This window comes from Galeopterus variegatus, unplaced genomic scaffold, assembly GCF_000696425.1.
Source record: "Galeopterus variegatus unplaced genomic scaffold, G_variegatus-3.0.2 Scaffold401, whole genome shotgun sequence".
Lineage (NCBI taxonomy): Eukaryota > Metazoa > Chordata > Mammalia > Dermoptera > Cynocephalidae > Galeopterus > Galeopterus variegatus.
The window spans coordinates 415803-439819 of NW_007726512.1; positions in this window are offsets into that span (position 1 = coordinate 415803).

The following is a 24017-nucleotide window of genomic DNA, read 5'->3' on the forward strand; positions in this document are numbered from 1 at the left end:
GTTTTTTTTTTTTTTTTTTTTTTTTGGTCTTTTCTGTGACCGGCCGCACCGCGCTCAGTCAGTGAGCACACAGGCCATCCATATATAGGATCCGAACCCGCGGCGGGAGCGCTACTACGCTCCCAGCGCCGCACTCTCCCGAGTGCGCCACGGGTCGGCCCAGAATCTGCATTTTAACAAATGGATGATTCTTGTGCACATTAAGTTTGAGAAGCACTGATTTAAAAACAAGCTTTTAAAAATGCATAGCTCTCTTGTTCTTAAAAACTATGCATCTTCAGTTTAAAACCATTACAAATTTCCCATTATCTAAGGCAGTACAGTTTAGTGAGTGGTTAAGAGTAAGTATTTCCAGAAATTTCCTGTCCAGATGGCCTGGAGCCCACTTCAGGGCCAGCTTGAGCTCTTTCCTGTGTCCGTCCTCCTGAATGGTGAGGCTGTCTGGGGTGGGGAACAGGGGAGCGATGGAGGCTAGCCACATACCCGGGAGGCCCCTTCTCCTACAGAATGGAGCAGAGGGTGGGAAGAGAGTAGGACTGGTGCTAAGTTGGGGCCTCCATTTGTACTCTTGCCCAGGCCCTGCATATATTAGGGGGTATGGCTTTTTAAAAATCAATCTGTGTCTATAATATTGATGATTTTACCAGATAGAGAGTCTCATTTTGCTGTGTATATCTTTGTAATTCCTTCTACCTCTCCTTCTACTGTTCCTGGTTGGTGTGATAAAGGGTGCTGGTCCAGATGCCATGCCCTTTCTTTTCACCTGTTTTCTCTGCCTCCATTCACACTACTGCTAGTGTGGCACCGCTGAGAGCTTCATTTCCTTAGAGACTCACATCTACACTCAGGCTTCCAGGCTCTGTGCCAGAGGAGTCTCACAGTGACACATAGGGCAGTGTACTTTCCTAGATATACAAGCATAGCTCCGACTGCCATCAGTGGGAGTTCTACAATCAGAGTAAGAGCAGAGTACAGTCTAGAATTGGAAATTTGTCCTCAAGGTAAGTCAGCATAAGTGACCTGGTTACAGAAGAGGTACACTCCACAATTAAATAGCACATGCACTGAGAATTTAGAGAAGAGTCTCTCCAAGCTCTGGAAGAAGCAAGTGAATATGTTAAACTGCAACCAATCATCAAAGGAATTTTCAAAATTCCTTTAAAGAAATTATATAGTATAGTAAGCTTTCATCTTATTAAGAGGTCTTTTAAATTAGCCATCTCATCTAGTTAGAAGATTCTGGAAATAAACAAAAAGTCTCTGAATACTACACACTTTCCTTTTATGCTGTCTTCTTTATATGGCTGCCTTAATTCTATCCTTCCTCCAGGTCTCAGTTTAAGTGGGAAGCCTTCCTAGATTAGCTTAGGTGTCCTCTTTTAAGTGCTCTTGGAACATCCTGCGTTTCTTCTTCATAGCACTTATCCGATCTAATTAAATATTTGGGTAATCATGTGCTTTATGTTTTTCTCTCTGGGAAGACTATAAGCTTCATGAGGACAAGGGCTATGTCTGTCTAATTATGTGCCCAAAACACAGTAAGCACGTAATAAATACTTGTTCATTGAATGTACATTCAGTAACCTAAATATACATTCCAAAAGTCTTATAATAAAAGCACATCCACCTAAATTTACAAGAACTTACTGGATCCTCAGTCAGACCTGTTTACTCTTTAGACAAAGGTCAGGTGGATTTGTTTATCTGTTTTCCCAAACTCCAACAGATGCAAGTAGTAAACTACAAAGAGCAGGGGAGAGGAATAAAGAAGGGATGAAGAGGCCAGCTTGACTGACAGCTTCACAGAGTAAGAAGGCAAAAAACCATAGGTAAAAGGACTAAAAGAACATAAAAATGTGAAGCCATTATCAGAAGCAAGATATTGCAGAGAGTGTCTTTATAAAACTTGGGAATCCCCAAATTAATGTTGATAATTATAAATCTCAGTTAAAACATACAAGTAAATTATACTCTGCATATGCTGCTAAGGAAGTATGCATTTTGGAAAGTTATCTTAGAAATAAATTATTTAAACGCAAGTTTGTAACACAATGAAAATAATAGTGTCCTTTAATAATGCATTTTAAAGCTATAAAACTTGGGAATCCCCAAATTAATGTTGATAATTATAAATCTCAGTTAAAACATACAAATAAATTATACTCTGCATATGCTGCTAAGGAAGTATGCATTTTGGAAAGTTATCTTAGAAATAAATTATTTAAATGCAAGTTTGTAACACAATGAAAATAATAGTGTCCTTTAATAATGCATTTTAAAGTTTGTAAACCACTTTTCTCCACTTTATCTCATGTGATTTTCATAACATACAGAAGGGGGCAAGCTACAGTTACCAGGAAGATTTGCTTATGTGGAACAAACACCTCATTACGCAGTGAAGCTGATAAATTTGGTGCTACTGTAGTTTTCTTTCTGAATATTACCAAAAGTATTTAGATTTGATTTTTAAGATAATTTTTAAAAATGAGATTTGATTATGGTTTCAAAAACTTTAAAATCTAACATTTTTTCAATAATGATTTACTGAGAGTTAGAAATTATATTTAAATTAAGTAACCTAAATCTTACAACAGGTTCATAAATAATATAGAATAGATCTTATAAATATGCAATAGATGCATAATGTTTTAAATGTAGATCTATCCTGGACATTAACTTATAACTTTACATTAATTATGCCTCTGTGTTTTGACAGTGCTCTTTACAGAATGCTGAATTTTACAAAAACCTCATACAGATACACTCTCAAAGTCATGCTTACTTTAAAGTATACTTGAAATGCACAATATTTTAAATTTTCTAATGTTGCTAGTATCTAGATTTGCATTTAATTTTTTTCATTGAAATAAAGAATAATGTCAAACAGGTAAAAAAGGCAAAGTATGTCAGAAGTGATAAGGAGAACTTGTTGACAGATAAAAGACAGTCCCAGTTAACTTGTTTAGTCAATAGCAGTTGTTATGTAGCAATATAAAACTGTCTTTATATAAAGTGATCATTTTATGGTTCCTTCTACAGGAGATCAAAAATTAAATATATGCAGGAACATAATTAGAGGATTAATGGCCAAAGCCAATGCACAAAGGGAGAGATTTCCAGGAAAAAAAACCCAACAAAACTGTGTTATAAGCAGTTTTTTAATGACTATGCTTTAAAAACAAACCTGAATTATAACAATTGTTCTCTTGTTGTGTGCGAAAGGTCGTATTAAATAATTCCTTTCTGATTTTATCCACCCAACAGCATCCACCCAATCAGGGACAGGTTTTGCCTCTTTGATTTGTCAGTGCAGTGATTATAGCACACCCTTTCTTTTGTTATAGTTATAAACTTGTCTTGGTCTCAACAGGTAATCAAAGGCAAAAAATATCCAGTCACTTCTTTGTAATATTATAAAAAACCAAGTAGGTAATTTTGCATCTTGATTTCAGTGTATGTGCTATTAAATGAAATAAACGTGCATGCTTCTAGCTCTTTCATTTCGGTCTTCAGACTTCTCTTACGAGATCTTATCTATGCAACATTTTCTTTTGTTTTCAAGGATACAGTATATTCCTTCTAAAATCAGAGACTTGCTTTCTGCCATGATTAGAGGCAGGACCTGGCACTAGGTCCTGCTTAGTAAGTTATAGGATGGTGGACCATAAGGCCTATGTGTAGCCACAGCCCTTGTGGGTTATTTGAGCCAAGAATGAGATTCCAGGCCTCGGGGATTAACCATGGTAAAGCTTTCCAGGAGCTTCCAAGCATTCTGTTTAGTAACAAATAGTGACCTGTTTCAACTCCAGCCTGGTTGTCATATGTTTTATTCATGGGCCATCATAGGAGCCGCCAAACAGATTATCATGTTTACATCAGGCCTCCTTGGAGACAGAAATTCTTTAATAGTTGAACTAGCAGGGTCAGTCAGTACAGAGATGCCTGCGGGTGACCCAATAATAAATAAATAAATAAATAAAAGAAGAAGAAATGAAATCAAACATTGAGAATTTAATGATGTCCTTCAGCAGTTGCCAATCAATATGTTTTTATCTCTTGCTGAAAAGGTTATATTAAGTTTTCAGCATTTTAGCAGTGTCCTCCTCCTATTTATTTATTTTTAACAGTAGTGAGGAGATGCAGAGGGGCATGGAAAAGTGCAGAGTCCACAGAAACCACTTCATTGAAGCTGACAAACCTTTACAAATGTCTATTTATGGTATTACATCGTTTTAGCAATTTGGTCTCTTTCAGGAATCTAAGGGCCTTGTGGAGTTGTCCTATTGTTTCTGCTGGAAATAAATGCACTTCAGCAGATGTTGTGACATGCAATAGCATTTCCTTTCCTGGAGAGTCTATTTCAAAATTGATTTAAAAGGACACCTTACATTTTAGCAGGGCAGGAGCTTCACTGGGTTGATCTTGCTTATTTATGTTTGTTTGTTTAGGAAGGATTTCCCACAACCTTGCCCTAGTTCACCCAGCTATAGGGAGAAAACTTTATTTTCTGGCTGGAAAGAAACACATGACCTAACAGGTGAGACCATTAACAGGAACTCTTTCAGTTTGGCTGACTTACGTTACTATGTGTCATAAGGAGAGTTACACAGAAGCATCAGAGAATCAGAGGGTATCCTAGAGGTTATTGACATAAATTAGATTCTCTGCACGTTCATAGAGGAATTAGTCAGCCATAGTATCCTAGAAATGGAAAGTACCTTGAATATCTCCGTGTAGAGGACTAACCTGCATTGTTGTTAATATTGGAGGTTTCTAGATATGGTCTCTCATCCAAAGATTTATGATTTATAACATAAAGAAGTTCTCATACAGAAATAATGTGACATTTATCTAACGTACTTCTCAACAGGAATATCAACCTCCGTTTCCTAGACTAAGAATCATAGAGGAGGCAGACCCAGCGTCAACTCTGACTACTCATTCCAATGACAAATATATAATTGTATGATAAATGACATTTTAAAATTGGAGTTGGGATTAGTAATGCCTTTATGAGAATTTATTGCCAACATTGCTAAATAAGAAATGAAGTATACCTCAGCTTTAAATGTTAGTTTATTTAAAGACAATGGCCAAAAAAGAATCAATTTTTTTTATCATATATGCAGAAACCATACAAGACATCAATGTTTAAAGGAAAACGCTAGTTATACTAAGACACTTCCTCTGTGATTTCAGGTACTTATGCTCTTCAGATAAGAGTATCTTTGCAAATCCTCTACCTGGAATGGTCTTCACAAACTGTGTTTACTTGATACACTACTAATTTGTAAAGATTCAGTTTACCTGTCTATCTTTGCAGATTTTTTTGACAATACCATGCAAAGTTCTTTATGAGTCCCTTTCTCTCTGTGCCATCACTGTGCCTTAATCAACACTTTTTTATTGTCTAAGTCATACAGTATTTATTTTAATTATTTCTTTGCATTCCTCTCCTCTCTATGAGATCCTTGTGGACAGGGATGATATCGGATTTATTTCTTATTGTATTCTCAGCATCAAGTTAAATACATGGTACAGCATAGTAACTCAATAAATATATATAAAATAAATGAATGTGACCTAAATACCACACATATTAAATGAATTCCAGTCTAAAGTTTTGCCCTTTTATATATAATCAACAAATTAGATGAACTGAAGCAAAGACATAATATTTACGAATAGCCTAGGACTACGGAGGGACAGAAGGAAATAGTAATGGAACACTATCATTCATAGTCTAAAATAAATGTAATTTCTTAAATTGCCTCAATTATCTTTGCCCTCAGATAGCTTTTCCGATTTTGGAGACTTAGTGTATATTCTTTTTCAATCACTCTCTGGTAAGCAAGGCAATCACTGAGAAATTTCTTGAATCTATATCTGGTTAGGAAAAAATCTTGAGAATTGAAAGAATTTGATTCACAAAAAGAGTTAGTACCATTCATGGAATGCACATTCTAATCACTACATGCTGTTTTAAAAAAAATGCCACTGATTATTTCAGGAGGAAGTATGTCAACACTATTACAGTGTATAGTTAGTACCATTCATGGAATGCACATTCTAATCACTACATGCTGTTTTAAAAAAAATGCCATTGATTATTTCAGGAGGAAGCATGTCAACACTATTACAGTGAAACTAAAGTAGAATTATGGGTTTCTCTACTGGGGCTTTTTAAAAATTGCTTTTCTGAGAGGAGTGCACGTATACACAGATCTTAACATATTCTGGAAGTACGAGAACGTGCTAAAAATATTTCTATTATAAATTTGGATATAGTTTACCTTAATGTATGATGTATTTTAGAAATCTGAGAGGTATGTAAAGATAAAAATTGCTTTTCTGAGAGGAGTGCACGTATACACAGATCTTAACATATTCTGGAAGTACAAGAACGTGCTAAAAATATTTCTATTATAAATTTGGATATAGTTTACCTTAATGTATGATGTATTTTAGAAATCTGAGAGGTATGTAAAGATACAGAGTAGTCATCCTTGTATTTGTTCATTTGATAAATACTTCTTTGAGAATTAGTTTTAAGGCTTTGTGTTGGGCACTGTGGAAAATACAAAGATTTTCCAGTTATGGACAATTTAAAAATGCAAATTAAAAAAAAGAAAATGACAAGTAAAAAGAAAAAAAGATGATAAAGACACAGTATTTTCTTTTGATAGTTGAGATATTTCATAACCTATAATAATACTTAAGGGCAGTAGGAGATACAGTTTACCAATGATCCCTCTGACTTTGTAAACACTTGATAACCTAAAGCAAAGATGGCATCCTCTCTTCTCCCTAGAAAATCTAAGCCATACTAAACAAACTTTACCTACTGTATTTATTTACCTTACCTGAAAAGATCTACAAATCATGTATGGAAAGTACTGTGAAATAAGGAGCCAATTCTTAAAGGGCATATTCTCTCCCATTATTATGCTTCTAAACTTGACTTTTACACTTAGTTTGGTCAGCAAATACTTGGACCCTACAAATGGGACATTAATAGCAGAACCAAATGGCCACAATGGTCACCACCTGCTCATGTCATCTTGCAATCAATCAGGCCTAACTTAACAAAATGACCAAATTACAGTGATGGGTTAAGAAGAATTGGACCAGTGTACTCGTATTACCAAGTGACATGGAAGTAAGTTCCCCACCATTACTTGAAAAACGTTTAAGCAGACTATATTCCTGGGCACTTTTTTCTCCTGTACTCTATCACCATTAAGTGATACTTATCTGCTAGGTATTCAGAATTACGTAAGCACTATGAGTATGCAGCATGGGTGGGGAGGGGAAGCATTAGGGAGGCAGGATCCTGTTTTTTCAACACATTTGACCAGAATATGGTGACTGCCTACGGTGGCCATATAATTTATTGTCCAGACTCAGAGCTTTTCAAGTAAATGGGGGTGTTATTATTATTCATGCCAGACAATTTGTATAAACTGGGACTCTCTCAGGAAAACAGGGATGTGTAATAAACCTATGAATAACTAGCCATAACTAGACAGTTTTAAATGAGTTAAGACAGATAAGTTATTTGTTTCATATAGGTTGTGTAAGGCAAAATTTTTGTTTTGACCACATAGTTGATTACTTAGCCTTTGAAAATCATGTCATTGACTCAAACAACTTGTTTCATGGTATCTTATATGGTTTAAATGGAATGCATTTAGATAGTTTTCCAAGGAATAGTTAAAGATTCCTCACCTTTATATTTTTCTAAAATTTTTTATCATCTAAAACTGCTACAATAATACAATTCCCTGGGTAAACAAAAACTTGTAATGATTAATAAGCAAGATGCATAAGGCTTGAGGTGAAATGGAGAGGCATTAAACTAGAGATTGAGGAACCTGGAATACTCTTTTGGCTGTAATGCTACTACCGAGTTGGACTTACTTTCACTCTGCCTTAATTTTTTCTTTGCTACAAAGGTGACGGTATCACTTATTGATTTCCTAGGGACACAATAAGGATAAATAAGAATGTTAATGGAAATAGTTTAAACATCTAAAATATTTGTTTAAATATTTTATTTTCTAAACCTTTGTAGCACTAAAGAAGGTAACAGAAGACATGTAAAGAGTCTTAGAAAGCATAGAATTAAGCATAGTGGTTAAAATAATGCAAGGAAAAATATGTAAATAAAATAGAAGGAAGATTGATTTTTCTGAATGAAAAACTCAGCCCTTGATGATTTGCTAACATTTTCTGAAAGCCTGCCCAGAATCTTGAAACTTCACCCTGAACTCTCCTGTAACATTTGTTACTGTTTGTTTATCTGTGTTTCCTACTCTACTGTGTGCTTTGCAGAACCAAGCTATTTTTTATCTATCATTAAATTGCACAGTGTCAACCCAAAGTAGATATTCAAAAAATGTTTCTGATTAAATTTATTAATTTATAAATTTAGAGAAATGGTATAAGACATCTCTATTTGAATATTCATACTATCTATTTGGTCTTTGCCAGATCTCTGTTTTCTTTTGAATTTTATATTTGTTCTTTTTCAAAGACCCCCTTTTCACTAAAACTTGGAAAAGGAAGCTTATAAGAACTAATAAAATTCCATACATTTTCACCATAGGATGCCTCTATACTGCTACAGAGGAAGAACTAGTTTGGAAATTCAATGTGAATGTGGCTCTGTGCAAATCATCTATTTACTTTTGGGGGTGTTAGCTCAGTTGGTGAGAGGACAGCACTAATAAGGGTAAGGTTGCAGGTTTTATTAGCTTTACACAGAGAAAATCTGCCCCAGAGTTACAGATTGTACCTCCAACCTCAGTGAGCTGTCTTGGGTCACAAAGAGAGTGCAGATTACTCAGTCGAACCAATTAACAGTTTGAAAAACAAGCAGCTGATGGTAGATCTAATATACAAAAGACAACACACTATTACTTTTTAGAGTGCTAAAACGAATTGAACCTATCAAACAAGTGAAAACTTAAGAAGTGTATTTTTGTCATCCGTCCCCTTAGACCTTTGGGTCTATTTTCCACAGCTTTAAAATGGGCATGCTTAGAGAAGGAAACCTTAAACCCTAATTCTTAGAATACATTCAGTACATTACTGGAATCTCTGCTTTGGAGAAAGAAAATATGGCCATATGATATTGGTAACAGATTGTCAAAAGTGCAAAAATCAATCTGAAAATCATTGGTCATGACTGTGTTAGGCATTCGGAGGGTAATAGATTCAGAAAATTTTTGTGTATTGAAATAACGGTTTTCTTTGCAAAAATGTGCTTTCCCACACACAAACAACATTTCACATGTGAGCTCTGTTTTTTTAATAAACATTGTTATATAGCTTACTACGTAATGCCAAAACAGAAAGTAATTTAGAAATATTTTAAATAAATTCTATTATGTTAAATTCAGTGATAGGGCACATGTTAGAATGTGGTAAACCCGTGGTATGCACTAAAAGAAAATGTGATAAGAACAGTAATGGTGACATATTAATGGCTATCTACAAGTCATTAAGCAATCATGAAATGATACTTATTAAGTGCCCTTCCACAGTATGGCAATACTTTAGTGTCATAGACGTTGCACATTCCATGGCCAATCCATTTTTTATGATGAATGTGTTCTCTGGGAAGACTTGATACAAGCGACCAGTTATGTTGACTGGGTTCTCAGAATCCAGATCTTAGAGGGAAAACCCAGACAGAAAAGAAACACACACACAAATTTCTTCCAGAACAGCTCCTTTTTGGGCCTATTCTTTCATTCCTATTGACATGCTCTTTTGGGATCAGGTGCAACTAATACCCATTACTGCTTTCTCAGAAATGTAACTAGTAGGCATTCAGTGAAGCAAGTTGCATATCAGCAACAAGAATTAAAAACAGACAATGTTTATGTATTCAAATAAATAAGACATGACTAAACACTAATGAATGGACTGCATAATATATGATAAAACTATATGGCAGCAAAGCTATCAACAACATTCCTCTGAGTGCAGATAGGCCTTTTGACTTGTCATTCTTTCTATTTTTATGCTTTACAAGCAACTAACCTATCCTTGTAACAGTAAAATAAGGACAAATAATTTATGTTAAAGTTCTATGATTAAAAATAATATGTGGTAATAAGATTACAAAAGATGTAATAGTAATAATATATTGTAACTTGATATTTTTTTTAAAATGTTGATGTCTTAAATTTGATTGTTGAGATATCCTGTAGTTTCTGGCATTACTCACAAAACAGCTTTGCCCACTTACCCAAGAAAGGTACAAAAATAGAAAAATTACATCAGAGTTTCTTAAGAATGCATGCAGACTATTAATGAGATGTTTCCCATAGGTGATGTTTCCCACAGGTAATGTTTCCAAAAACCACACACACACACTCACACACACACACACACACTCACCCCTCTCACAATTGACTTTGCTCTTCCTGGGTGGTGAAGTGAGAATTATGGTCTAGGGGCTCAGTGGGAAGGGAGTAGAAATGCTACCTCTCTTACGATATTTTAACCATGAGGGAATTCCTTTAGCAGAACAGATTCACCAGACCTGGTTATGATATGCTGTCTGTCTTAGTCTGTTCGGGCAACTATAACAGAATACCTTAGACTGGGTAATTTGTAAACAACAGAAATGTATTTCTCACAGTTTCATAGTCTGGGAAGTCCAAGATCAAAGTGGCAACAGATTTGTCATCTGATTACGGCTCCCTCCTTCATAGGTGGCGCCTTCTATGTGTCCTTACGTGGTGGATGGGGAGAACTAACTCCCTCGGCCTCTTTTATAGGGGCACTAATCCCATTCATGAGGGCAGCACCCTTATGACTTCATCTCCTCCCAAAGCCCCCACCTATTAATATGATCACATTGTGGATTAGGTAGGTTTCAACATGTGAATGTTGGGGGAACACGAACATTCAGACTGTAACATTGTGCTATAAAACAGAACTTGCTATTTCACTGGTACATATTGGAGACTTGAATTGCCATCTCTCCCTGATAGAAACTGCAAGGCTCTGAGAACTTTTAAATCACAGTAGGCTGTGTGGCAAAATATCTCTGAATGCTTCTTTTTAGTACCTGTTGCCAAAGAGGATTCAGAAGTTAAGATACCTAGAGTATTTGGAGGAAAATGTTGTGCTAGAAAGTACAGTGAAAATAACATTAGCCAACTGGGGTGGAAGCTAGACATCTGGCACATGATATCTAATCCTAGGAACAGTGTTTAAAGGTATGGCTGTGCCCACCATAAAGGTGAGATTCAGGAAGATTAAATAACTTGCCAGATCACAGAGCTGGTCAGAGGTAGACAGGGATTTGAATCTTCTTTCATCCAATTTCAGAATCTGAGCCAGACAGACCTAGGTTTGAATTCTGCTTCTGTCACTCACTAGCTATATGTACTTGGGCAGATTTCTTAACTTCAGTGAGGTAGGCCTCTCTTTTCATATATTTAAAATGGAGAGAATGCTTGTCTCACAGGATTGTCAAAAGGTTAAATATTTGAGACAGGATATGTTAAAAAGCTGAGCACACAGCATTCTTCCTCTATGGCTCTCCCTCAAATAAGCAGCTAGCTGGAGACACCTGATCCATAACACTCTCTCCTCCCACAAAGTGCTGGAGCTAGAAAGAGACATTAACTTATTATGGGAATATGTTTAGACACTTACCCCTGTATGTGAAGAGATAAAAAGAGGACACACTGTTTGACAGGGTGTGGGGGTGTGTGAGGAAGAACAGGTCCACCCACTCAGCCTTCCCTGGCCACCTCCAGTAGTCCTGAACCACCTCCTTTGAATGCTGGGGCTCTGAAAACAGTCACTGGGCAAAATGACCTCTGGGGGACTTTTCAACATAATGTCCTGGTTTCTACTGTAGATGCAAAAGTATCTAAAGTAAAAGGTACTCACCTGATAAGAATCATAAAATGCATGTCTACTCAGGCAGAGGGAGATCACTGTTGCTTGTTTCATGAAGAGGGGGAAAGAAGATCAAGGATCATGCTATGGCTTGAATGTCACCCCAAAACTCACAGAAGGTTGATCCTCATTGTAACAGTGTTAGGAGGGTGAGAAATCAGACTATGATATTTGAAAGGTGAGCCCTTTGGAGGTGATTGGATAGTGAGGACTGTCCTCATGAATTAATTAATCCATTCAAGGAGTAATAGATTAATGGTTTAATAGGTTATCGGGAAGTAGACTGGGGGCTTTATAAGGAGAGGAGGAAAGCATGTGGAAAAGCTCCTGCTCAACCCCCATTGTGTGATGACCTGCCTTGCCATGGGACTCTGTAGAGAGTCCGCACTGAGAAGAAGGGAGGCCCTCACCAGATGCACCCCCTGGACTTTGGACTTCCAGCCTCTAAAACTGTGAGAAATAAATTTCATTTTCTTATGCATTAGCCAGTGTCAGTATTCTGTTATCAGTGACAAAAAAAACCTAACTAATACAGATGGCATCAAAAGAAGTTGGCCTTTCACAGAAATTGGTAGAATTTCAAGAGACCGAGATCACCATTCAGGAGAAAGGAGAGGAATGAAATGCACTTTAAGTAGAAATGTTTCAGGAGGAAAGGCAAAATATGAAAAAGAAAGAAAGGAAAGGAATAAGTAGGAAGCACATTTGGAGAACTGTAACTTGACTTAACTAGAACTTTGAATACACATGTGTGGAAAGTAGGAGCAGTTGGCCTGGAAACCAGAGCCGGTAAAGGACTCGTTTAAGAACACGGGCTTTGGAGTCAGACAAGCACATTTGGAGAACTGTAACTTGACTTAACTAGAACTTTGAATACACATGTGTGGAAAGAAGGAGCAGTTGGCCTGGAAACCAGAGCCGGTAAAGGACTCGTTTAAGAACACGGGCTTTGGAGTCAGATGTATGTGGGTTTGAACTCCTGTTCTGACACTCACTAGTCATGTAAACAGGGACAATTAAGTCAATCTCTATGAGCTTCAGTGTCCTTTTCTGGAAAATGGGGATATTAATAGTAATATTAAAAATAAGGAATAAACAGAATAGCATTTATTGAGCAATTTTTCAGATGAGGAGACTGAGGCAGGAGAGGTTAACAGACCTGTCCAACAAGAAACTTGTCACATAGTTGATAACACAGGGATTGGAATCCTGGCATTCTAGTTCCAGAACCCCCTTGTTATGATAAAGTTCAGCCATCTACCTCATAGACTGCAATGAGAATTAAATGAGATAATGCCGGTAAAATGCCTAGCCTCGTGTCAGGTACAGAGTAAGAAATTAATTGAATAAATATTAGCATGGAGAAAGAGGAGGGTGATGAGAAAGTAAGAGAGGAAGCCAAAGCATGAAGGTTCTGGAATAACATACTTAGGAGTTGTTTTGATATTTTTTAGTTGGCAGTTCATAATTATATGGGGGGTTGCAACAATCTTGTGGTGTGATTTAAGAAAACTCATCTTTTAGAATGTATTGGCTTAAAAAGAGAGAGAATGAGTGGAAACCATTTAGACTTTTATTGCAACAGTCATTAAACGAGCCTGAAAAAGGGTGGAGATGGAAAGGAGGAAGTGTAGATATAAGAGCTCTTGCAGAGACTAACATGGCAGGTGGAGCAAACAAAAGATGACTCAAGGTTTCGAGGCTGGGTGGCTGGGGAAACGCTGCTCATGCCATTCATGGAAACACAGAAATCAGGGAGAGAAGCTGGGCCTTGAGAAAAAAAATGGTGATTGCATTTTTTTACAGGTTGAGTTTGAGGAGATGACAAGTCATTTAGGTGGAGATATTCAGCAGGCAATCACTTTTGCAGGAACTGAGCTCTGTAACAAATACATAGCAACAATATCTACACTTTTTTCTCAGAATATCCTTATTGATTAAATATTTTGAGAGCACACACACACACAGTTACAAATTGTACATATTTTTGTACATTATAAAAGGTACACATAGAAAATAATAAATAGAAATAAGAATTCCAATTTTTTTCCTGTGCTCCAGGGGATGTTTTTTGATGGAAGGCATGTACCCCATTTTGAATACTGTTGCTATATCTTAAATCCCTTTCCTGTGTTGGGAATCAGCCTAAATGCATTGCACTGAACATAATGACCTTCTATTGCTTCTCCTGTGAATGAAATTCTCCCCTTTTCAGGGTCTCTTTACAGTGTACACAGGAGAAAAAATACTAAAGACTTCATTGTCCTACAAAACTCTCACTTGTATGCACAAAGGTCTCTATATAATGTTGCTCTACATAGCATTGTTGATAAATGGAGGGGAAAGATAATAAAGGATATTCAGGAAGGGAAAGATAATACAAATTATGGTACATCATTGTATGGAATAAAGAATTAAGATAAACATATATGTACTAAGGAGAGAGGAATCTCCAAAACATATTAACTAAAAAATAGTTTGCAAGAGAGACATATTGATGAAGAATACTGTACTACCTATGAAGTATACTGAATATGTACATATATAAGCACATACACACACACCACATGAATATTTGACATTGAATCTGAATGAGCCTCTAGATTAACTACCAATTTATAGGAATTACAGAGAACAGAAGAATATGTTGGATAACACCAAGAGAATGTAGTCAATAAAATCTAGACTCTGGGATATGTTCAGGACAAATGATTAATTGATTCACTTTAATTAACAAATTACGATGATAAAAAAGAAGAGAAAGAGCTGGCAGGAGACTATGATTTAAAGAGATGTAAAACATTGAAAACTGGTGAAACTACATTATTCAAGATTGTCTGTTCAGTGATGAGTCACTCCCTTACTCTGGGGAGAGGAGGAGGGCTGTGATTGGAAGAGGGCATCTGGAGACTTGTAGGCTGATGAGATGTCAAGAGTACACCGTCTTAAAATTCATTAGGTTGCATATTTGTGTCATATAGTTTTCTGAGTTTGTGCTACATTAAATATAGAAAGTTGAAATTTTAAAAAAGAAAATGTTGCTACTATGAATCTATTTATGAAAGAAAACAAAGACACTAAAATTATATAATTTATATATTTTAAAAACAAAAACTAAAAGGTCTGGAAGCATCAACAAATATCTATTGACATTAGCTATATGTGAAATAGAGGCATAGACGGGTTTTCATTTTTAGTCAATATTCTTCTGTATTGTTTATTTTTTTCACAGTAATGGGCTTATGTGTTATTTGTGTAATTAAATATAACATTCAAAGTGATAAAAATAAATATAATACAGTTATCCCTCAGTAAGCTAGGCGGATTGGTTCCAGGACCTCCTAAGGATACCAAAATCTGAGGATGCTCAAGTCCCTTATATAAAATGGCAAAGTAATTGTACATAAGCTACACATATCCTCCCATATACTTTAAATCATCTCCAGATTACTTATGATACTTAATACAATGTAGATGGTAAGTAAATAGTTGTTATACTGTATTATTTTTTATTTGTATTACTTTTTATTGTTACTTTTTATTGTACTTTTTATTGTTGTAGTGTTATTTTAAACTTTTTTCCAAATATTTTTGATTCGTGGTTGGTTGAATCATGGATGAAGAACCTGCAGACATGGAGGCCTGACTCTTAAGGTGATTTGGTGGAAGCTCTTGGTCTACATTGGAGTGAAAATCCTACTTATTAACAAAACCGAAGGTGGACTTACGTTTGTAATAATGTTGTGTTCAATGGTACACAACATATATTTTCAGTTAGGAAACTATAGAAATATAGTTTATTCAATAGTGGTTACACAGCATTGTGAATGTAATTAATTCCATGCAATTGTATGTTTAAAAATGTTTAAAATGACAGTTCTTATGTTATATATATTTTACGATGATAAAAAAAAAGTGAAAAAAACCCATAGTTTATCTGTAGAACAAGTGAAACGAACAGCATTGTGAATGTAATTAATTCCATGCAATTGTATGTTTAAAAATGTTTAAAATGACAATTCTTATGTTATATATATTTTACGATGATAAAAAAAAGTGAAAAAAACCCATAGTTTATCTGTAGAACAAGTGAAACGAGCTAGCTTTTAAGTTAGTTTTCTCTGAGATGACTAAACATTCTTGCTGGTTTTCTGTTGAATTCCCAAATACCAAAGATTATTTTTATTATTTGATGTCTCTGATTCCTGGGTCTAGATTCTAAGACAGTGTGGTAAAATGGGCGTTAGCCAGGTACAGGAAAGTTATTAACTACTGAGATGAAAATTTCCTGGTTAATGACAGGAGCATTCTCTTATTCGGAGTAATGCCAAAATATAATGAACTGATGCCAAAATATAATGAACTGATGCCAAAGTATAATGAACCTCCAGTTCTAAAGGATGATTGAGCTCAAGAGTGGTGGAACCCTACAATTACGGAGAAAACTAGTACAGTTTTGGCATTCTCTATTCCCCCCATTCGTTTCAGATCTTTTTCTCCAGAATAATGCCTTTGTTTGGTTTCTTTGTGTAAGTTCGCAGAAAATTTTGCTTATAAAAATTTTGCATTATAAGCAAGTGCCATTGTTTTATTAAGCTTATCACCAGTGAAGTATTTCATCTATGAGTAAGAGTTTGTTGATCTGTTAGCAAGGCTCTGTCCCAATCCACTGAAGCTCTTTTCAATATATTCTTGGTTGATATTTAAATGCTAATAGAGATGATAGGAATTGTGAACTTCAATTTTTTTTTCTAATTCTTGTAACTAGTAGAAAACTCTAAACTGAAATAAAAAAAAAAAAAAACCTCAGTGTGCATCTTTCCTTTTCTACGACCAACAATTTCCAAGCTATTTTGCAAATATAGGACAGCTGCTTTATTGAGCTAAAAAAACACTACAAAATGTAATGATAGCACTTTGGACTCTATTCTGATCTCCCTTAAACTCCACACAGCTTGGATTTTTCTGTAATTTTAATGAAAATGTGGCATGGCACATCTCTCTCATTTAAATTATGCACTGTCAGTATTTTCCTTCTTTGCAACTGAAGCACTTCTTGGGAAAAATGCCAGGTACAAGAGGGGAGGGTGAAAACTGAAAATAGAAAATGGAAGTGGGGGTGAGGAAAGAAACTGGACTAAACAAACACCTTCTCTATAAGGCTGTTTTTAGAAAGACATGCTGGTCACTGGGAAGTGGGGTACAGAAGTTCAAGGAGGACTAAGGTCGTCCTAGCAAGCCTAAATGGTGCTAAACACAGGTCAAAATAGGGCTACCATTAAAACCTTTAAAACTCTGTTGATTTGTTAAAAACTAACACAAGATTTCATTCATTTTAATATGATGTCTGAATACATCTTATTACTGCTTAGCTACTCAGGGCTTGATCATCACATGTAAAAGTCACTATTGTTTCTTCATATCAATGATAACTTCTCAATAAATAAAACCTTCTTCCTTCAACTGCCATGCTCCTCCTTTGTTTTCCAAACAAGGATCAGTCATTCATTTATTTAACAAGTATTTGCTGAGAGCCTGAGTGAAGAGAAAGGCAGAGAGGGTTCTAGCTTACTATCATCGGTTACAAGTCCATCTTTTGTAGAATTCACATATACAGAGAAGCAAAATTCCCTTTGGGAGAAGTGATTTTTTTAAAAAAAGAATAGTCACCATATTTTTATCAGTGAGAAATAGCCATAGAAATTTGATGTAATTTTATAAATCACTTTTTTCGTGTAATTCTCCCCTTAGCCTGGCATGGTAGTATTGTTATCTCAATATTTTACAGATGAGGAAGAGTGTTAGAAAGGTTAAAACAATTGGTGACCATCGCTTAGTGTCACAGCTGCAACTCAAACTTGGGCCTTCTCACTGGGAATCTGCACTTTTCTTACTATGATATGGTGGTTGAGAATGTGGGCTCTGGAATCCCAGTGACTTGGGTCTGACTCACAGCTCTGCTCCTTCTCATGACCTTGGGCAACTTACATACCCTTGTAAGCCTGTTTTCTCTAAAATAGGGATCACAATAAACCTCCTGCAGAGGGCTGTGGGCAGGAGTGAGTAATACAAGACTTGTGTTTAGCACAAATTCCAGACCCAGAAAGGGTTAACTGTTAGCTTTCTTACAGAACTCTTTAAAATTCTTTAAGAAGAAAATTAAGCTGGGTGGAGTAAAAGAAACAAGATATTCCAGGAGAATAGAAATGGAAATTAACCATTTAGAGCATGCTAGTCAGGACTAATGTTGGGAGTTGGGAAATCTAGGGCCTCAGCTCAAAAATAACTTCGCCATATATTAAGAGATTTCCTTTGGGATAAGTTATCAGACCTTTTAAAATGTAAATCCTTGAGGGTAAGAAAAGCAAGATGATACCTTTTCTTAGTGATTCACCCTGTTGTAAATTCTTTTAATCAATATCTTACTTGAGATCTCCTGCACTGGAATAAGCAGGAAAGGGCTTTTGATGCACGTTGGGATAAGGTGGGTCTAGAGAGAGAGAATTATGTTAAAGGTGGGATACTTTGACTGGGATGGTAGAGGCCTGAGGGCCCTAGGTGCTTGGGTAAGGAGAGGTAGGGCTTTCTAAAAGAGAGAAGAAGAGTCTGGAAAATGGGGGAGAGTCCCAAAATAAACTTCTTTTATTTTGCGATTTAGTTTGGTAGTAACTTTATTTATTTTTTATTTTTTAAAGAAAATGTAGTTTTATTTTTTTACATTCTCAGATGTTGTTGTGGAGCAGTTGGAGGGAGGGGGAGAGGAGAAAAGGGAAGGAAATGTGATGGAAGAAGGAGGAAGGAGGAAGGGCAAGATTGAGGCCTGGTGTCAATAAAAATCATCTCCTGGCTCGCCTCTGGCACTGCTGGCATGGTGCCCATGCCTGAGCTGGGATGCTTCGTCTGGGCAAACCCTGCAATACAGCAGAGCACTCTCTGGTTCCAAGTGTCCGGGAGATTATACAGGTAGACACTTGTTCTGTTCAGGAGGCTCAATCACAATCCCTGGGAGTGCAGAGCTTGTTTTCTCCCTGAAATCTGCTTACATTCATATTTAAATTACACCTTTAAGTGTCTTTTCTGAACTATTTCAAGCAAGGAAGCCTAGGAATACCTCTTCCCCCCTATACTAAAAGGGACTGATTAGAAGGAAACCTGAAGTATGCCAGTATGTAACGGGTGTCCTAAGAGCTCTGCAAAGCCCTTAGCTAACCCATCTTTCAAGTAGAATCAGAAATTTGATTCTCTCTGGAGCCCATTAACTCTTCAGTCCCTGTTCTCTGTCTAGTGCAATCCATTCTTGTGGCATTACATTTTAACTGTAATTAACCATGGCATCCGGCCTTGATCTTCTGCCCGGTGTTCTGGGAGAAGAAAGATGTGCCTTTTTTTGTTTTGTTTTGCGGCAGTAAACAGAAAGGATTTACAAAGCATTAGGCTCTAACATGTCAATGCACTCAGCTGTGAGGAGCTGTGGCTGACTGAGAAGGAGGTGGGTGGCAGAAGGCAGCACCCTGGAGCAGAGACCCCTGAGTGTGGAGTTGGGAGTTTGAATCCCATCTGTGCCCCCTGTCTGGACCTCAGTTTCCTGATCTATAAAATGAAGGAGTCAGAGTTTTTGGTCTGAGGACTAATTCTCTGAGTTGGCATGATCCCAGCATCGCTGTTACAAGGTGGTTCAAAGCTCAGCTCTAAATTAGCAGCCACAGCCCCTTGGTTCTGATCTCAGTGCTGGCTCTAGGATATAACAAGCATTTGTTATGAAATCCCTCTCTTTCAGTCTCTGTTTAAAAGCAGAAATTCCCAAATACTAGCTTATCAACTGCTACTATCATCCTCCACATTTGGTTTCCTTTGCATTTTGCCACCCAGTGACCCACATCTAAATAGGTGAAGGTTGCATGAAAGAAAAAAGGCAGAAAGTTAAGTCAGAGCTGCACTGTAGATCAATGGCTACAATTTTACCCCAAAGCAGGGCTGTGCTTCTGAAAGGACTAAGATTTATTGGTTTCAACACATGAAGATGTAAAACGTGCTGTTATCGCATCTCTCCAGAATGTGTACTGGCACCAGCCTGGGGAAACTGCATGGAATAGCAACTTCCTGGTTGCTTAGTCAGTTTTACCATCCATTTTGTAAGTTAAAATTCCAGTACATTACCCATGGACAGATGCTGTCTTGTGGGAGTGAACTTGGAACTATATTATGTGTTACGACTAATATTGATTATTATGCCTTAGGTACCTACATATGTAAGTGAAGTTACATCTCAGAATATTCAAAATTCTGCATTCAAACAATTTAAACTTTTATTTTTGCATTTGTTGAAGATACCGTTATTAAGTACATACTATGCATGGTATACTATAAAATGATTAAGGTAGATTATGTGCTGAAAAGACTCTGGATTCTAGAACAAAAACTTATGTTTGAACTTTTTTGCTGGTGCTAAGTTTACTTTGACCATGATATCAATTTCTTCGAGCTGCCATTTTCTCTTTGTGAGTATAAATGTAAGTATCAGGCATGTAGGTGTTCAAAAATATTATTTTATTGGTCTATTTACTTAATAATTACAGCCCCAATTTGAGAGTTGATAAAAGTACCTCCACATATGCCACAGCATTTTAATCTCTTACGATCCTGTAAGGCTGCTAAGGGCATTTTAGCTTAATTTAAGAGATAAGAAGATTGAGGCCCAGAGAATTCGGAGTGACAAGGCTGTGTCAGACATTTCTTCAAACCAAATTCTAGACTCAAAGACCTTCCTCAGAGGCAGCATATTTGCTAACAAGAAAAATAGAGTTCTATCAATCCAAGAATGGACCTTCGGAATGGTTGAAATGTCTGACTCTTCTCATAAGCTTGGAGGGAGACATTTCTGATCCGTAAATATACAACCGTGCCTCAATGGGGTTCCTATTAATATAAATGAATTTTGTTGCAGAATCTTAATATCTCATCTTCCCCCCAAAGCCATACCACATTGCCTTTCAGAACAGTTTTGTGCATTTGCTGCTTGAAGAATCCTTTGAGACTGAGATGATCTGAGTAGCAATCAGCATAAACCAGTGTTTTCTAACCAGAACATCATAATTTTCTACACATCAAGTCATTCCTAGGAGAACATGACCAGGGCCTTTAATACAGAGTGTGATTTCTGGAGCTGAAAAACACTCCTGCCCAAGAAATAATTCTCTTCTTACATGATATTTAAATTGCTAGTAGCCTTTTATTCTGTGAGTAGAGATGAGGCTTGAAATGCAAATATCCATAATAATAATAACTAAGTGACTTAAATATGCAGTAAGGGGAGTGATACCAGATTCTTTCCTGAGGAAACATTCAGCTATAGGAGGGCACTGAAAATAAACAAACAAACAAAAAACAAAGCCACAGAGGTCACCAGACCCCAAAGGGCCATAGAGGAGTTGGAAGGATAGAGTGCAGAAACAGTGATAATTGAGAAGGTCTAGTACATGCAAGAACGAGTGAAAACAAGGATGAGAATAAACATTTTTACCCCTTGGATTGCCTTAAGTTTTTTGATAATGTAAAGTATTGGCTAGGGAGAAACAGTGATAATTGAGAAGGTCTAGTACATGCAAGAACGAGTGAAAACAAGGATGAGAACAAACATTTTTACCCCTTGGATTGCCTTAAGTTTTTTGATAATGTAAAGTATTGGCTAGGATGTGGGGATCTCTCACACTTCGCTGATGGGAAGGGTGGATTCATACAGTGACTTTGGAGGATGAATTGGCAGTATTTTAACTTAAATTTCATCTCAATATCTAATCAAAAGAACATCATACATATGACTAAACAGACAAATGTTACAATGTCCAATACATCAGTCTTTATTAGAGGGGAGAACATATAGGAAAGAAACAGCCTAAATGTCCAGCAAAGGAAGAATGATTTCACAGGATAGAGTATATTCATATCATGACATACTAGGTAGCAGTTGTAGAGAATAAGGACAATCAATATATACCGACATGGAAAGATAACTAATACCTATTGAGAAGTTAAAAAATAAAAACACCTCTGTCCCTTAAGTCTTATTATATATTTATATATGTTCATATATGCATTAAAATGTATAGAAAAATTTTGGAAGGCACACTCAGAATGGATAATAATGATGACCTTCCTATTTGTGGGATTGGAGGTAGTAATTGAGGGAGAATTGAGAATTGTAATATTAGAAATTTTATTGGAACATAATCGTGTATTTAAAAAGAGAGAAAATGCACTGTAAATGTATTAATACCTAGTTGATAAGAATTCTGAAAATCAAAAGTGAATCACTGAATGTGAGAGCTGCAAGGGACCTAAACAGTTTTTGTCTTTGTTTTTGAATAAACTTTATTTTTCACAGCAAGTTTAAGTTCACAGCAAAATTGAGTGTAAGGGACAGACATTTTTTATATACCCCCTTATACTCATACATGCATAGCCTCCTGCATTATCAACATCCTGCATCACTGTGGTACATTTGTTACAAGTGATGAATCTACCCTGATACATCGTTACATTTATCACCGGGACTTCATAGTTTACATCACTCTTGATGTGGTACATTCTGTGGGTTTGGACAAATGTATAATGATGACATATGACGTGGAGCATCTTTTCGTATGCTTATTTGCCATCTGTATATATTCTTTGGTGAGGTGTTTGTTAAGGTCTTAGGCCCATTGTTTAATTGGGTTGTTCCTGTCTTCACTGCTGAGTTTTAAAGTTTCTTTGTATATATTAAGCGATCTTTGTATAGTTCTTTATCAGACATGTCCTTTGCAAATATTTCCCCCCCGTCTGTGAATTGTCTTTTCATTCCCTTGATGGTATCTTTCACGGAGCAGAAATTTTAAATCTTAACAAAGTCCAGCTTATCAATTCTTTTTTTCATAGATTAAGTCTTTGGTGTTGCATCTAAAAGGTCATTACAAAACCAACGTCATCAAATTTTCTCCTATGTTATCTTTTAGGGGTCTTATAGTTTTCTGTTTTATATTTAAGTCTGTGATCCATTTTAAGTTAATTTTTGTGAAAGATGTGAGGTTTGTGTCTAGATTGATGTTTTTGCATATAGATGTCCAGTTGTTCCTGCACCATTTGTTGAAAAGACTATCTTTTTTCCAAGGTATTACTTTTGTTCCTTTGTCAAAGATTAGTTAATTTTATCTATGTGGGTCTATTTCTGAGCTCTCTATTCTGTTCCACTGATCTATCTGTTTATTCTTTTACCAACACTGCCTTGATTACTGTAGCTTTATAGTAGGTCTTGAGGTTGGGTAGTGTCAGTTCTCCAACTTTGTTCTTTTCCTTCAATTTTATGTTGGTTATTCTGGGTCTTTTGCCTCTCCATAGAAATTTTGATTGCGATTACATTGAATCTACAGATCAAGTTGGGAAGGAAGAACTGACATCTTGACAATATTGAGTCTTTCTATCCATGAACATCAAATATCTCTATTTATTTTGTTTTAATTTGATTTCATTCATCAGAATTTTGTTGTCTTCCTCATATAGATCTTGTACATATTTTGTTAGATTTATACCTAAGTATTTAATTTTCCTCAACTGTGTCCAATTTACCAATAAGCCCATTAAAGGCATTCTTCATTTCTGTTACAGTTTTTGATGTCATGCATTTCTTTTTGGTTCTTTCTTAGACTTTCCATCTCTCTGCTTACATTGCCAGTCTGTTGTTGCATGTTGTCTACTTTATACATCAGGACCATTAGCATCTTAGTCATCATTGTTTTAAATTCCTGGTGTGATAATTCCAATATCCCTGACATATCTGAGCCTGGTTCTGATGCTTGTTCTGTCTCCTCAAACGTGCTTTTTGCCTTTTGGTATGTCTTGTAATTTTTTTCTTGATAGCCAGACATGATGTACTGTGTAAACGGAACTGCTGTAAATAAGCATTTAGTAATGTGGTGGTAAGGTGTAGGGGAGAGGAAAAGCATTCTACAGTCCTATGATTAGGTCTCAGTCTTTTAACGAGCATGTGCCTCTAGACCATGAACTTCACACATGCTTCTCAGATTTCAAAATTTTCCCTTTGGTGGGACAGGATG